The sequence below is a fragment of the Chrysemys picta genome, chromosome 6, assembly GCF_011386835.1.
Source record: "Chrysemys picta bellii isolate R12L10 chromosome 6, ASM1138683v2, whole genome shotgun sequence".
NCBI classification, from domain to species: domain Eukaryota; kingdom Metazoa; phylum Chordata; order Testudines; family Emydidae; genus Chrysemys; species Chrysemys picta.
Genome location: NC_088796.1, coordinates 73113134 through 73128031, shown reverse-complemented (window position 1 = coordinate 73128031; position 14898 = coordinate 73113134). Strand labels below are relative to the sequence as shown.

The 14898-nt window shown below is 40.2% G+C and overlaps 1 long non-coding RNA gene across 1 annotated transcript in view; it reads left to right on the top strand.

Moving 5' to 3' along the window:
* LOC135972476 (uncharacterized) overlaps positions 1–13744 on the top strand; it is a 210549-nt gene extending 196805 nt beyond the window's left edge. The window contains exon 3 of the long non-coding RNA XR_010588934.1: positions 13615–13744. This is a non-coding gene — a long non-coding RNA (uncharacterized LOC135972476). The remainder of the gene's footprint in view (positions 1–13614) is intronic.
* The last annotated feature ends 1154 nt before the right edge of the window (positions 13745–14898 follow it).

Genomic DNA, 14898 nt, shown 5'->3' with positions numbered 1-14898 from the left:
TGCATCAGAAATCAGCACTAAGCCCTTTCTTGTCTCATTCTGGATACCCTCAGAGGGAACATACAGAAGGAGGCACCTTGGTGCATGTTGTTAGCAGATGACATCATGCTAAGCAGTGAGAAGAAAGATAGTTTAGAAGAGGATCTTGAGAAATGGAGAAATGTGTTAGAGAGTCATGGGGTCAGACTAAGCAGAGGAAAAACAGAGTATATGGTATGTAATTTCAATAATGTGAACACTGAAGAATTATCTCTGAAACTAGATAGAATCATAGGACAATGGAGGGTTAGTAGGCAGCAGAACATGTTACAAGTTGTCGTAATGGGCCATAAAACCTGTGTCTCTGTTAAGTCCTTCTTTGTGTCCAGCAGAATTATGAATTTAAATTCCCAGACTCATCTTTTGAAGCTGTTGTGCAGGTTTCCTTTGAGGACGAGGAATGATAGGTCAGATATGGAGCAATCATTTGGTGAAAAGTGTTTGCCCATGGTTAATACAGGGTTTTTGTCCTTTTTTATCATTTTTCTGTGTGAGTTCATTCAAGAGTTTAGTGATTGGATTCACCCACATAGTTGTTGAGGCATTTGATGCATTGGACAAGGTACAGCACATATTATGATAGGCATGTGTAGGGCCCATGGATCTTGAAAGGTGTATTGGGAAGGGTATTGATCATTGCAGCAGTGGAGATATGTCTGTAGGTTTTGCATCTGTTGTTCTGACAGGGTCTGGTGCCTCTTTGAGTTTGGTCTGTCCTGGTCTGTGGGGAACTTGGCAAAGTTCAGGGATTGTTTTAAGGCCAGAAGAAGGTGTTCAGAACATTTCTTTTGGGCTGTGGTCCCCATCAGGTATCGGTTATAATTGTTTGATACTCCATATGGGTTCTAGGTAGGGGTGGGGGCTAGGAGCGTGGGGTCAGTGTTTTTTTTTTTGTTTGTTTTTTGTTTGTTTTTTCTGTATGGAAGCAGGTTCTCCTGGGCTATTTGGGTATATATCTGTGAGGCATTTGACTTTATATTGCATGACATTTTCAATTAATAAACTAGAACCATACAAAATCTATGTGGCCCATATGAAATGGATTAAAAATGGGCTATCTGATAGGCCTCAAAATATGATTGTAAGTAGGGTCCTGCAGGGATTGGTTCTTGGCTCTTTGCTATTGAACGCTTTTATGAAATCCATCAGGTTTAAAGACAACACAAATATGGAGGAAGTGGTAAATAATGAGGTGGACATGTCCATAATACAGAGCAATCTAGATTGCTTGCTAAACTGGGCAAAGACAAACAATATGTTTCAATTCAGCCAAATGTAATATCATACATCTAAGAACAAATAAGGCAGGCTGTACTTAAAAAAGAGACACTATCCTCGGAAGCAGTGATTCTGCAAAAAAGATTTAGAAGTCCTGGTGTATAATGGTCTGATTATGAGCTGCCAATTCAATTCTGTGGCCAAAAGGACTGGTATGAGCCTTGGATGTATAAACAGGTGACAATCAAGAAGGGAGTAGAAAGGCTCTACTATGTCTTTATCTAGCACTGGTGCAAGTACTAGCGGAATACTGTGTCCCATGCTGATGTCCACTATTCAGGAAGGATGTTGAAAAATTGGAGATGGTTCAGAGAAGAGCTATGAGAATGATAAAGGGGTTGAAAATATGCTTTATACTAAAATACTCAAGGAGCTCAATCTATTTAATTATTAAAGACCAGATTAAGGGGTGACTTGATCATAGTCTGTAAGTACCTACATGAGGAACATAAATTTGATAATAGAGGGCTGTTCAATCTATCAGACAATGGTGTAACAAGATCCAATGTTTGGAAATTGAAGTTGTAGAAATCTAGACTAGAAATAAGGTGCAAATTTTTAACATTCAATGGTAATTAACAGTTGGAACAATTTACCAGGGCTGTGATGGATTCTCCATCACTGGACACTTCAAAATCAATATTGAATATTTTGCTAATAGCTACACTCTAGTTCAATCTGGAATTAATTCAGGGAAGTCCTACGGCCTGTGTTAAACAGGACGATCAGTGGTCCCTTCTAGTTTTATAACCTATGAATCTATTCAAATCATGGCATCTAAGCACCTTTACACAATACAGAGCTGCCCTTCTAATACAACTCTTGTCATGTACGTTTTGCTTTGCAGTGTGTTGAGGTGTTTTCTCCACACAGGAAATAAAAGGGTTAATGTGGGCCTGAGAGGCCAATGAACTTACCTGGTTGCACCTGGAGCATAGGCCAGGACTAATTGAAAGTTGAGTCCAAGTTGAGGAAGGAGCTGGGTGGCTAGTTTAAAGTGAGAAAGTCTAGAAAGGGAAGGGAAGAACTTGGCAGTCACTCTCTAGGACTAGAGAGCAGGGAACCCAGGAGAAAGAAGGGGAAAGAGTAAGATTTGGAATTCTTTCCGGAATAGAGAATGCCACAAAGTTGCCAGGAGAAAGACAAAGCAGCCTCTGGAGTGGAGCAGACTCTGGTGGGAAGCCCTGATAAAAGAGGTAGGATCAGGACTTCCTGAGAGAGAGCCGTGGGAGGTTTTTAACTGAGAAACAGTTCAAGGGAAACTTAAGAGGGATGACAGGTGAAACCTGAGAAGCACAGAAGGAAGTTTGTTTGTATTTTTGGGTGGAGATTTATTGGTGAATTCCAGTTGCGAGTCCTGGCCCTGAGACAAGGATAAACCTAGTGAACTTGTGGGAATAGGCCTGGTAAAAAACTATGATGGGAAGAAGCCCAGAGAGGTAGCAGGGTGCATCTGAACAGAAGACCTTGTCTTCTCACTACAGGGTCCCTGGGCTTATATCAGGAGGGGTATCAGGGAAGGTGTTAAGTTCCTCCTTCCTGCTGATAGAAACCATTAGAACATGGGAAAACTCTGAGCCAAGAGGGGATGAGGACCATGCAGCACAGAGCTGGGGATGTTTGGACTTTTATTTGTTGGATATTGTTAATCTGAATGGTGTGGGACTAAATCATGACCTGGCTGGAGGGCTGAGTTATGGGAAGAGAGATCACTCCAGAGTGGCCGTCAGCTGGAGGTACTAAAGAGGAGAGCAGCTGCTATGCCATGTCCACCTATGAGGAGGTGCTCTAGTGGTGAGTCCACTTTTCTACATGCAGACTGAAGGGAAAACAGATTCAGCCAGTATTGCTGTTCTACTCTATATCCAGATGGTGAAAAGTTGCAAGATGTGCACTTAAAACCTCCCATTCTCTCTTCTACGGGCTCCGAGACATCACCCTCTCTACACGCTTTGCCTTTACTGTTAAAAGTTTTGGATTTGGCCTAAACTAGTCAAGTAGTTTATTAAATACATTGCAAGTTAGAAATGTTTGAAAATCAGGTCACTTATAGGAATAGAGTTTAGTATGTGTCATCTCTCCAAACCCACCACTCTTTCAGCCTTACAGCTTTCCCCATCTACATACTGGCTTATGCCATCTTCCTTGTGGCTCTTGTTGGGGATAGTGCTCACAGATAGTTCCTTCACCCTAGAATTCACTGTAAAATTAAAACCATTTTTGGTAGCAGCTTACATGCACCTTTTGCCCAGAGGGGAGAAACTACCCAAGGGACAAGGCAGGAGAGAATCACAGATGCTGAGCCACATCCTCAGCCCCTACTCATGTTACTTTATTCCACCAGTGTGATGCGAAGCACTACACTGAGGCTTGGTCTACACTACCCCCCTAATTCGAACTAAGGTACGCAACTTCAGCTACGTGAATAACGTAGCTGAAGTCGAAGTACCTTAGTTCGAACTTACCTTGGTCCACACTCGGCAGGCAGGCTCCCCCGTCGACTCCGCGGTACTCCTCTCGCCGAGCTGGAGTACCGCAGTCGACGGCGAGCACTTCCGGGTTCGACTTATCGCGTCCAGACTAGACGCGATAAGTCGAACCCAGAAGTTCGATTTCCAGCCGTCGAACTAGCGGGTAAGTGTAGCCAAGGCCTTAGAAAGGAGAAATCTTTCCCCCCAGTAAGGGGAAATCTTTAGCTTTGCACTTCCACAAGGACTGATCCCTTGCAGCCAGAATGGTCCCTAAGGGGCCGTTCTTGTTGTCAGGAACAAGAGCACCCTGTGACTGCTCCGCCTTGCACCACCATCCCAAGCATTGGGGGAGACATGACTCTTAGCAGCACCTTTGCCTTCCCCTTGCACAGTGTGACTGTAGCCTATCTGAGGCCTGTACCCAGGACCTCCGGCAGTACCTAGCACTGAATATCATCTAGTTTAACAATTCAAATTCAGATTATTTTAAATCAAAGCAGAATTAAAATAAAAATTAGTTAATATAAACACACCTTAGACCAGGGCCAGCTCCAAAAAAAAAAGGCGCGATTGGCGGCACCTTGGCGGCAGCTCTATCGCCACCGCTTCATTCTTCATCAGCAATTCGGTGGCAGGGCCTTCCCTCCGAGAGGGACTGAGGGACCCCCTGCTGAATTGCCGCCGAAGAGACGGACGTGCCACCCCTTTCCGTCGGCCGCACCAGGCACCTGCTTACTGCGCTGGTGCCTGGAGCCGGCCCTGCCTCAGACTAACATCATGGAGCAGACAAAAGCCTTAATTTACCAAATATGAATATCACAGTCCTATAACTTAGATGCAATATCATTTAAATCTTCTTGACAGGTAAGGCTGTATCTCTGTGTCCTGTTAGTTCCATATCACATGTCCCAAGTGCAGTGTGTCTCTGTGCACCCTTCTTTCCCAATTTGTCCTGGAAGAGACTCCCGGCTTTATAGAGAGGTTGCTTTGTTTCCTCCTGGTCTGATTTTAGGGAATGTAACACCTTTGCAATGCAGCTTTTGTCATCCACTGTTGGCTATCCTTTTCCAAACAGGAGAAAATAAAGAGTCACTTGTATACTCTGTCCTCAATTTTTATTCACAAAAACATCAGAGCTTGCCCATAAGTTCAGCACAACATCATACATCATATTTGAAAATATAGTTATAATCACATACAAATTGTGTGGCCACTAAGGACATTCTTAACTTTACCAGCTAAGTGATTTATAGAGTTAAGTTCTTTTAAGGCCCCTGCACAATTAAATAGCAGACACCTTTATTCCTTACAGGACAGTCATTTTTCATGACTGACATGTTGAAATTATGTTTTCCAGCCTAGAAGTCAGGATGTATGACTTACTCCCAAGAACTAGCCAGCCACAGGAGCTGCTGTAAGAAATATAAGATCATTACCCTCCACAATGACCACTGTATTTACTTCCACTTGCTAGGAGAACTTGAGTCCTAAGATCATGCCTGGGCTCAGACAAACTTTCCCAGTGAAATGACGAAGCACAGTGATAAAGTGATTCCAGGCAAACTTTAAAAATAATTTGGACAACTCTTACCTAAATCTTCAGCAGTTTTGCTCGTGCTCTATCTAATTTAGTGAGTGGGTTTTTTGTTTGTTTGTTTGTTTTTTTGTTTTAAAGAGAGAGCTTTCCTTAGAACTTGCACAGGTACTTCCACAAAGTTTTTTATTTAGGGTCAGAGTTCTGTACTTTGACTCACACTAAGTAGTACTTTGTTCAACAAGTAGCCCCACTTGTAGAGAAACTACTTGTGGAATAAGGTACCACTCATTGATGAGTAAGTGTACTAGGATCTGGCCCTAGTGTCCATCTCAAACTCTGTATGCACTTTTACATTTTTAAAATTCACAATGGGCCTGATCCAAAGCCTACTGAAGTTAATAGAAAGGCTCTCGTTGACTTTAATCACTTTGGATCAGGCCTAATAGCTGAAAAAATTCAAGTTATGATATCATAATCTACTTATCTCACTGTGATAATTACCCACTCACTACAATAACAAAGCTCCATGTCCCCCAGCACATCTTCCCCACATACTAATTCCTCCAGTCTACCAATATAATCTTGGTTTTATGTGGATTCAGCCTCAGCTTGCAAAGTTTCCTGTAATTTCCTTTATGCTTTCATAGGTAACCTGTCCCTTAGCATTCCCCCTTTCTAGCCAAAAGAGTAATGTATGCTCTTAACACAATAACATATTAGAACAGCCATACTGGGTTAGAACAAAGGTCCATCTAACCCAGTATCCTGTCTTCTGACAGTGGCCAGTGCCAGGTGCTTCAGAAGGAATGAACAGAACAGGTAGTCATCAAGTGATCCATCCTCTGTCACCCATTCCCAGCTTCTGGCAAACAGAAACTAGGGACACCATTCCTGCCCATCCTGACTAATATCCATTGATGGACCTATCCTTTTCACTACCATGCTTGCTGTCAAGGTCCTTCAAGAATTAGACTGTAGAGTGGTACTTCTATTCCTATAAACATGTTTAAAGAGAACAAAGAGCTGGGTTGTTACTGCATTTATGTTGGGACCTATGAATACATTTTTATAACAATTGTACATTTAATTGATAAAATGCCTTTACCTTACAATAGTGATATTTATTTTGTTGGTCTTATGTATGGTGTCTTCTCTGTTAATTGATTGCATTTCAGATTTCCAATAGCATTTTTTTAAAGTCTAACTCCTTCAAGATACCAAGGTCAAATCTTTATGTGAAGATTAATTTTGCACTGACTGAACTTGAACTCTTAATATACAAGGCAAGATTGACAACATGATTTCTTTTACAAGTATTTTAGTGTTTGGAATTAATCTCCAAGATTCTTGTAAAATTCATTCTAAAGAAAATGAGCTCTTTACAAATAATACATCAAATGGAAACCTTTACAGGATGATTTTAGATTATAAAGGATAACAACACTTCAGAAGACTGATATAACTAAATCTTTTGAGTGTCAACCAAAGAAATGGTGAAAATGAGAAAAAAGTTCACTTTCTGCCTTGCTCTACTTAAGGGACTTGTGCACTGATCATGCAGCACAACTAGGTATGCCCAAAATTAATTACTAAACATTCACCAGAATTCATGAACCAACATTAACATGACTTTCAAGTGTTAGCTGATCAGGCCAGAGGATTTTTATTTAATGATGCTGAATGTGTCTAATTAAAGTTAAAATAGGCAGTGCAGTAGCTCTACAGCTCATTGTTCCAGTCGCACTAGTATTGATCTTTCTGCATACAAAGCCTTGATTCTGAATCTGAGCCATAAGAAAGGCCAAGAGAAAAATTCACCAAAAAGCATTTAGCTATCTAGCAATGGATGGGTTTGAACTTACAGCTAGCCTAAACTGCTGGAGTCAGCCATCTTAACAGCATAGTACCGTGATTTAGTCCCTCCCATTACAGCACACAAATTCATAGAAAAAGTAAATGCAACACTGGTTGTAAGAAGCAGAAAGGAAATGTGGTTGCAATGTTTCCAAGTTCAACAAATATTAAAATGCTGCATTTTAAGAATCTGCAAGTTGTTCCCTAGAGTATTGCTCACATGCTTCTAAAATTTTGGTGCCCTCAATTTTACCTATTGATTTTGCCCTTCGATACAGCAGTTCTTTGGACACTCACAGTCTCTAAATACCTTGGTATCCAGCGCCATGTTTCTATATAATTCCTTTAAATGTCATAGCTGGAGATACCATTTCTGAAAGGAAAATTACTATGTAGGCCAACACGAATAGGCTGTTTCTGTAAATTATGTCCCTATTTGAAAAAAGGTGAATGCAGGGCTATTTTTGTGATAACCACCGATATACTAAAATATCTTCTGTTTTAGTTTTAGTCCCTCTCCACTATTTCTTTAATTTTAAAATAAAATGAATTTGTCAATGAGAACAAATATACATTTTCTAAAGTCTTTGAAATATCAATAGATGTATAAAGGAGGAACTGTGATAATGGAGTTAATATATTTCAGTCAAATCCTCATGAAATCTGGAAACTCTCACAGCTCTAAATTTTAGGACAGATCAGATCTCTAATTAGGAAAAACCCAAACTTAATTTGCTATTGAGATCTAACATTTAATTTTAAGGAAAGCAGTCAATATTTCATCTGGTTCAAGTTTGTGATGTATTACTTCACTGGTAATTCACTGCACAGAATAACATCTTTAATAGAAATGTCAGATTAAATGTATGTTCTATTTATAGTAGCTAACATTTTTGAATGCCAAATACTCACTGGTTAGCCAAAATGAGATAAAATTAAAGACTGTACATTAAACAAAAGTGATGGAAAAACTGTGGTTGAGGTGAGCTGTTCCAAGGGGGTTGACTCCCAAAAGGAACAAAATAAACGTAACTGCATTGTACAAAATGTATTTTTAGTCATTTAATGTGTCCAAAACATCATTGCAAAATGCACCGATGTACTCACATATTACCAAATTCAATTTATTGCAAAAATGCTTGTTTAATATTTTAAAAATGTGAAAAATATGCCGAAGCTTGATACCAACCAGATGGACCACACAATGATATAGGGCTGCAGAGAGGGGAAGAAGGATTAGTTTGGGAACTGCTTCTATTCTTGCATGATTCATACTTCCATCTGCTGGGAATGAAACCAAACCCACTTGGCCCTGTGCATATCTAGTCAATGCTAGTTCATGTTCGAAGCTGGATTTAGAGGAAGTACTTTGTGGCTTATCACTCGCAGGGTGGAGGAATTAAGGCTGCAATAGAAATTGAAAGTTGGTATTGCCTCATCCTCTTATGTACACATAAGCAACAGTTTAGTTACAGGGCAAACATGATTCTGTGAATCACACATATATAACACTCATTCTCTGAAATAGAGTCATGTTCTCTTGGGTTAGCTGAGGATGTGACACTGTTTTGGAGAACAGGGGCTTTGGATAAATTAAATCCGAATAACCAGGAAATCCTACTGGCCAATTCCCCAATTATCTGCCAGGAGCAATTCCCAAGGAAAAAGGGCTAGGAAGCAGAGAAGGAGTCTGAGCACCAAGTGTGGTTTAGTAAGGCCCTGTTTCCCAAACTCATCTTTCTGGGCACCTTCCATGATAAATAATTGAGGGACCAGGCCACTGACACATAGACTGAGGTTTGACTAATCAGACTAGCCAATCTGAAGCTTTTGGGTTCCCCGGAGATCTTTGGGTAATTGGGATTTTGCTTCATTATAGTTTGCTTCAAATGGAAAAGTTCATTATTAACCTATATCAGACTGAGACACCTCCACATTTTCAAAAGTAACTAGTGATTTGGGGAGTCTCAGCTCAGGGGGCCCAGTTTGAGACATCTTAATGATGCCTAGTTTTCAAAGGATGATTGCTAGAATGAATATACTTACTTTCCATTTTGTGTACGAAGGGACTGAAGATGACAAAACTTTAATCCCTTAGATTCTTTCTCCTCACCTGATAAAATAAGGTCTCCCTTTCTTCTGAGGGACTTTAAAAGATTATAGAAACTAGAGTCCCCAACAACAGGGATTATTGTTTACACATTGAAAACAATTTGATGTAGGTCAGTTACTTGCCCAGTCCCCATCTCTTGTTCTCTGGGCTGGAAGGGACTGCAAGTTTCACAGAGGGAGAAATAGAATTCAGTTCCTGGGCCCTTTTTCTCAATACAAATTGCAGCACAGAATCATAGAAATGTAAAGCTAGAATGGATCTCAAGAGGTAACCTAGTCCATCCTCTTGCACTGAGACACTAAACCTAGACCATCCCTGACAGGTGTTTATCCAACCTGTTCTGAAAACCCTCCAATGACAGGGATTCCACAATCTCCCTCTGTAATCTATTCCAGGGCCAACTTTCCTTATAGTTAGAAAGTTTTTCCTAACATTTAATCTAAATCTCCCTTACTGCAGATTAAGCCAAGGACAAGAAGTATCATCTTCAGTGGACAGAGAGAACAAAAGATCACCTTTCTCTTTATAACAGCCCTTAATATATTTTGAGATTGTCATTAGGTCCCCACTCAGTCTTCTTTTCTCAAGACCACACATGTCCTATTTTTTTAAACCTTTCCTCATATGTCAGGTTTTCTAAACCTTTTATCATATTGTTGCTGTCCTTTGGCCTCTCTCCAATTTGTCCCCTTAGTAACAGCATAACTGGCCCTTGAAACAAAATTGGGTTCGGCTCTCTTGTTCCAGTCCAGGTGTGCCTTAGTTTGGTATAATGAGAAGGACAGGGCTGTCCCTGGGAGTTATCAACAAGAGACGACCCAAAAGGAAGAGAGAGTTCAGAAGCAAGAGTCCAGAGAGGGTGAGAGAAGAGATGAGGTTATCTAGAGAAGTAGAGAGTGAGAGAGCTCAGGAGCAGAGCTGGTCCGAGAACTTCAGGAAAGGGATATCCTTGAAGAAAGGAGAGGTGAGAGAGTTCCCTAGCTGAACAGTGGATCCAGATCAGGCTGGTGAAAGCAGAAGGCAGTCAGGGCATCACCTACAAACGTTCCCAGGCCAGACAGCCATGTCCAGAGAGGGTTGAAGGCTGAAAGCAATAGAGGCAGATGCATGCTGTTTCTCTGAGCCAAAGAGCTGAAGTCAGAGGGTCAAAGCGGGTTGAATGATGGAGGGCTGAACCCACTGATGTCTCCAGGTGAGGGCTAGAGCCAGACCTGAGAATGAAAGAGGGCAAAGATGCACCCCAGCTAGGGGGCTTGAGGTGATGCATAGTGCCAGATGCCAGAGCTGTACTTGATGTTGATGGACTTTTGAGACTGGAAAGATTGAAAGTACTGTTTGGACTGTGCTGAGGATTATGAATTGTGGTTCTAGGATTTTTGTAATAAATTAACCCCACAAAGGGCTATTTATCTTTAGAAAGCTTACACAGATTTACTGGGGACTCCACGTAAGGGGAAACTGAGGCAGAACTGTTCTGCCACAGCCTGATGCTGTGGGGGTTGGATTAGATGACCTCCTGAGGTCCCTTCCAACCCTGATATTCTATGATCTAATTGCTTAGTAGACTAGAAGAATTACCTCCCATCCCCTACATACAGAACTCCTGTTATATCATTCTAGAGTGTATCTTACCTTTTTTGCAACAGCATAACATTTTTGACTCAAACTCAATTTGTGATCCACTGTAACCCTCAGATCCTTTTCAGCAGATCTACTACCTCCCCAGTTATTCCCCATTTTGTATTTGTGCATTTGATTTTTGTTTTCCTTTCTAAGTGTAGTACTTTGCAATTGTTTTCATTGAATTCTTCTTGGATAACTGGTCAAGGTTATTTTAAATTCTAAACCTGTCCCCCAAAGTGCTTATAACTCCTCCTAACTTGGTATCATCCACAGATTTTGCAAGCATACTCTCCACTCCAGTACCCATTAATGAAAATATTGCATGGTACCAGACCCACATGGATCTCTGCTAGAAATGTCCTCCCATTTTGACAGCAATAATTATTATAATTATTCTGAGTGTTTTTTGTCAACCAGTAATGCACCCCCAATTCATCTAGACCACATTTCCCTAGTTTGGTTGAGAATGTCATGTGTCAAAAGCCTTACTAAAATTAAGATATATCATGTCTCCTGCTTTCCCCCCACACCCTCCCTCCACTAGGCCAGTAACCCTGTCAAAGAAACAAATTTGGTCGATATAGCATGATTTGCTCTTGACAAATTCATGTTGGTTATTACTGATCATCCTACTATCCTCTAGGTATTGCAAATGATTGTTTAATTTTGTTCCAGTATTTTTCTGAGTATTGGTGTTAAGCTGACTGGTCTACAATTCTCTGGGTCCTGTATGTTCCCTTTTTTTAAAGATAGGAACTATGTTTATCTTTCTCCAGCCCTCTGGGACCTCCATGTTAGAACACAACTATGAAGAGATGAGTTAATTAACGTGAATTTGTGTTTAGTGCCAACAAGGACTAGTCATGTACAACATTCTGTCAGCTAGTCATGGTAAAACTCAGGTTTAATCTAGTTGACATAATGCTTGTTGAACCCAGTTTATCCTTCACTGCAATAAGTGCAAAGTCCTGGTCAGCATCATGTAAGTTATCTTGACTCTTTATAGATAAATTCTAATGTGATACAGTTTTGTTGTGAAGACAAGCTGTGTGTGGAAGCAAAGCCTCATGTTGCTTAAGAGCAACCCTATTGTTTAGGTATGGTGTCTAGTTTATAGGTTTCAAAGAGGATCTAGTGGCTTTTCTTGGAGTAGAAAGACAATGGTTATGATGCAGGAAGTTAGCGGATAGTTGGCAGTAAAGCAGAGCAAAACATTGGGGTATCTTTTCAGCTTCTAAAAAGGGAACTTCGGAAAGACTATTCCCCTGTGGAAGAAACTCTGAGATCCTGACTGTATGAGTATACATTTGATTTATCCAACTTAGCAATGGTTTGAAAGATCTCAAGTATAAAACGATGAAATTATAGTATCAATATGCACATTACAGCTAAATGAAAGGCAAGAATGTTAATTTATTGTGTTCAGCTGAATATCCCAATTATTTATCCAAATGTAAACCCACAGCAGGGGTTGATTAAATACTCTTTATTAATGTATGTAATGTAATATAAATCTTATATTATTTGCTGACCAACCATTTTGGGGGTGAATGTTTTTATGTGGATGTACTGGTGTAACAAGTAAAAATAGGTAAGGTCATGAACTAAACTTTAAGTAAAATTGGTACCCTTTTCTGTACTTGTGGCAACTGGAATCAGATAACTTCAATTCAATCATGCTGTGAACCAACTTCTATCCAAATAGTCTCATTCTCCAGGGGTGCCATAGCAAGCATAGTATAGATTTGTCTTGTAGACTGAGGAAAGTTATTACTACCACTATGGTAACTTGGGAAAACCTGCTTGGTGAGTTTTATTAAAATCAGACTAAAAATTAAAAATGAGAAAACATTAGGACAGCAAGAAATAATATATGTATGTAAAAAAAATCAGTCTGTTTGTAATAAGTCCAGAAGAGCCAGGTGCCAGTTGGCATTTGTGACAATTAATTTATATCAATTATTGTGCCTTTTAGGAAGCTAAGGACCATCACTTCATGTTGGGCCAGACTCTGAGGTTCTCTCTCAGGTTTTCCTCAGTCCTTACTCAGGCAAGTTCCCAGTGACTTCAATGGGAGTCTGCCAGAGGAAAGATTTGGTCCTTAGTGGGGGGAATTTGGCCACAGTAGCACTGTGAACAGCATTTATGTTAAGCAAGGTACATGTGGAGTCAGAGTTGTGATTGTGCATAGAGACCTTCATCCTTTAGTCTTGTGATAAAAGTAAGAATCCTGGAAAAGACTTGGAATATATGGGCTAGAATCTCCATGTACATGTATTATGAAACCCAAACCAAACACCCACTAAGGAACAGGGAATTCCAACAGTGAGTATTGGTGTTTACTGGCTGTACGCTAACATCTAAGTGGTTTCTGACCGTCACCTTGCTCATGGATATGGGGAATGGGCTAGGACAAGGATAAAGAAAATCAGGTAGGGAAATAAATATAAATATTGTTTATTAGGTTTCCATAAGTCTTTCCTCTCCTTGATTAATGATGAATATAGCAAAACTAACCCCCTGACCAGGGGAGGGAGGGAAGTAGTTGTATGTGGTGCTTTTACAAACTGTGTTAAATAATCCAATCCTTTTCTCTCCCTGCCTGGTATCGTATTTGCAAAGAAGTTACCATGTCAAAAAAGCATTAAAAGTGCTGAGTTGAGGTTCGGTCCTCACCTATCAATTTCTCACCCTCCCAGAACCCTTTTGAAAAGACTTCAAAAGATTCCACTTGGACCCCCCTGCTTGTTCTTCCCTACTAATTTGTCAGAGGTGGACTCAGTAGATGTCACTGTACCTAAAATACAGCAGTCCAGGGCACCAGCAAGGTATGTGCAACCTTTGAGGAATTCAGGCAAAAGAAATAATAGTTACTATATGTGTGGGATCTATTGATGAAAGTAAGAAAGAGCAAGATAATTACAGCTTTTAAGTATGTACAAGTAATTTGAAGGGTGAAAATGCCAAGATAGTAAAGAAGTTGCTTAGGAATAATTGAAAGAATCTGAGCAAAAGTTAGGCTATGAGGAAATGTTTGAAATAGTGAGCTGTATGAAACTGCAGTAGTTTTCCAAGAGATTTGGTGGAAGTGACATTACTTGAATCATTTTAAAACTGGAACAGACAAGCACTCAAACATATGTTAGCGGGAACAATCCGATGTAGACAGGGAATGGACAAGATGACTTTGTTTTTTTCTCTCTCCAATTTCAGTGATTCTATGAGCCTGACACCCTCTATGCTAGATTAGTGTGATTCAGCCTTGTGTGTTTCAGTGTTTTTGCTCCAGTCCCAAAGGATTTGGCTGAATTTTCAAATTCCAGCAGCTGCATTTGGGTCAGACCCCACTCTCCTTGAAATCAATGGGAATCCTTTCCATTGACTCTGGGTGAAGCTGGTTTGGATTCTAAATGACCTGCCCTCTTTCTAATGAGACCCAGCAAGGTCAGATACTCTTTAAAAAGAAAAATTATGAGATCAAACCAGAGTGGTGTCAGTCTGAATTTCCTGACAATCCAAATTTAATGGTAAGCCACATTGGTACTTTTAGACTTCAGATGTGGAAGGGAATTTCCTGTATCTATTTGAAAATAAAAATAAAAGCAATCACATAAGGAGAGATTTTCAAAATCAACTAAGGCCAACTCCCATTGTCTTGCAGTGGTAGCTGGAACATAATTCTTTCAGGTGTTTTTGAAAATCCCACTCATAATAATAATAATAATAATAATCGAGAGCATGTGTTCCTACCAGTTTCTGCACCCTGATGACCTTGCTTAGATGATGCATCCCTTTCTCCCACCCTTCTATGTCTTGTCATTTTGGACAGAATGCTCATCATGGCAGGGACTCTGTCAACATCTGTGTTTGGAAAGTGCCAGCATATTTTTGGCTGCTTCCACAGTCTAACTAATAAAGAAAAGAGCAAGCCTAATCAGCTAACAATAGTGAGCTCACAAACTAGTTGTGAAGGAAACACTTCA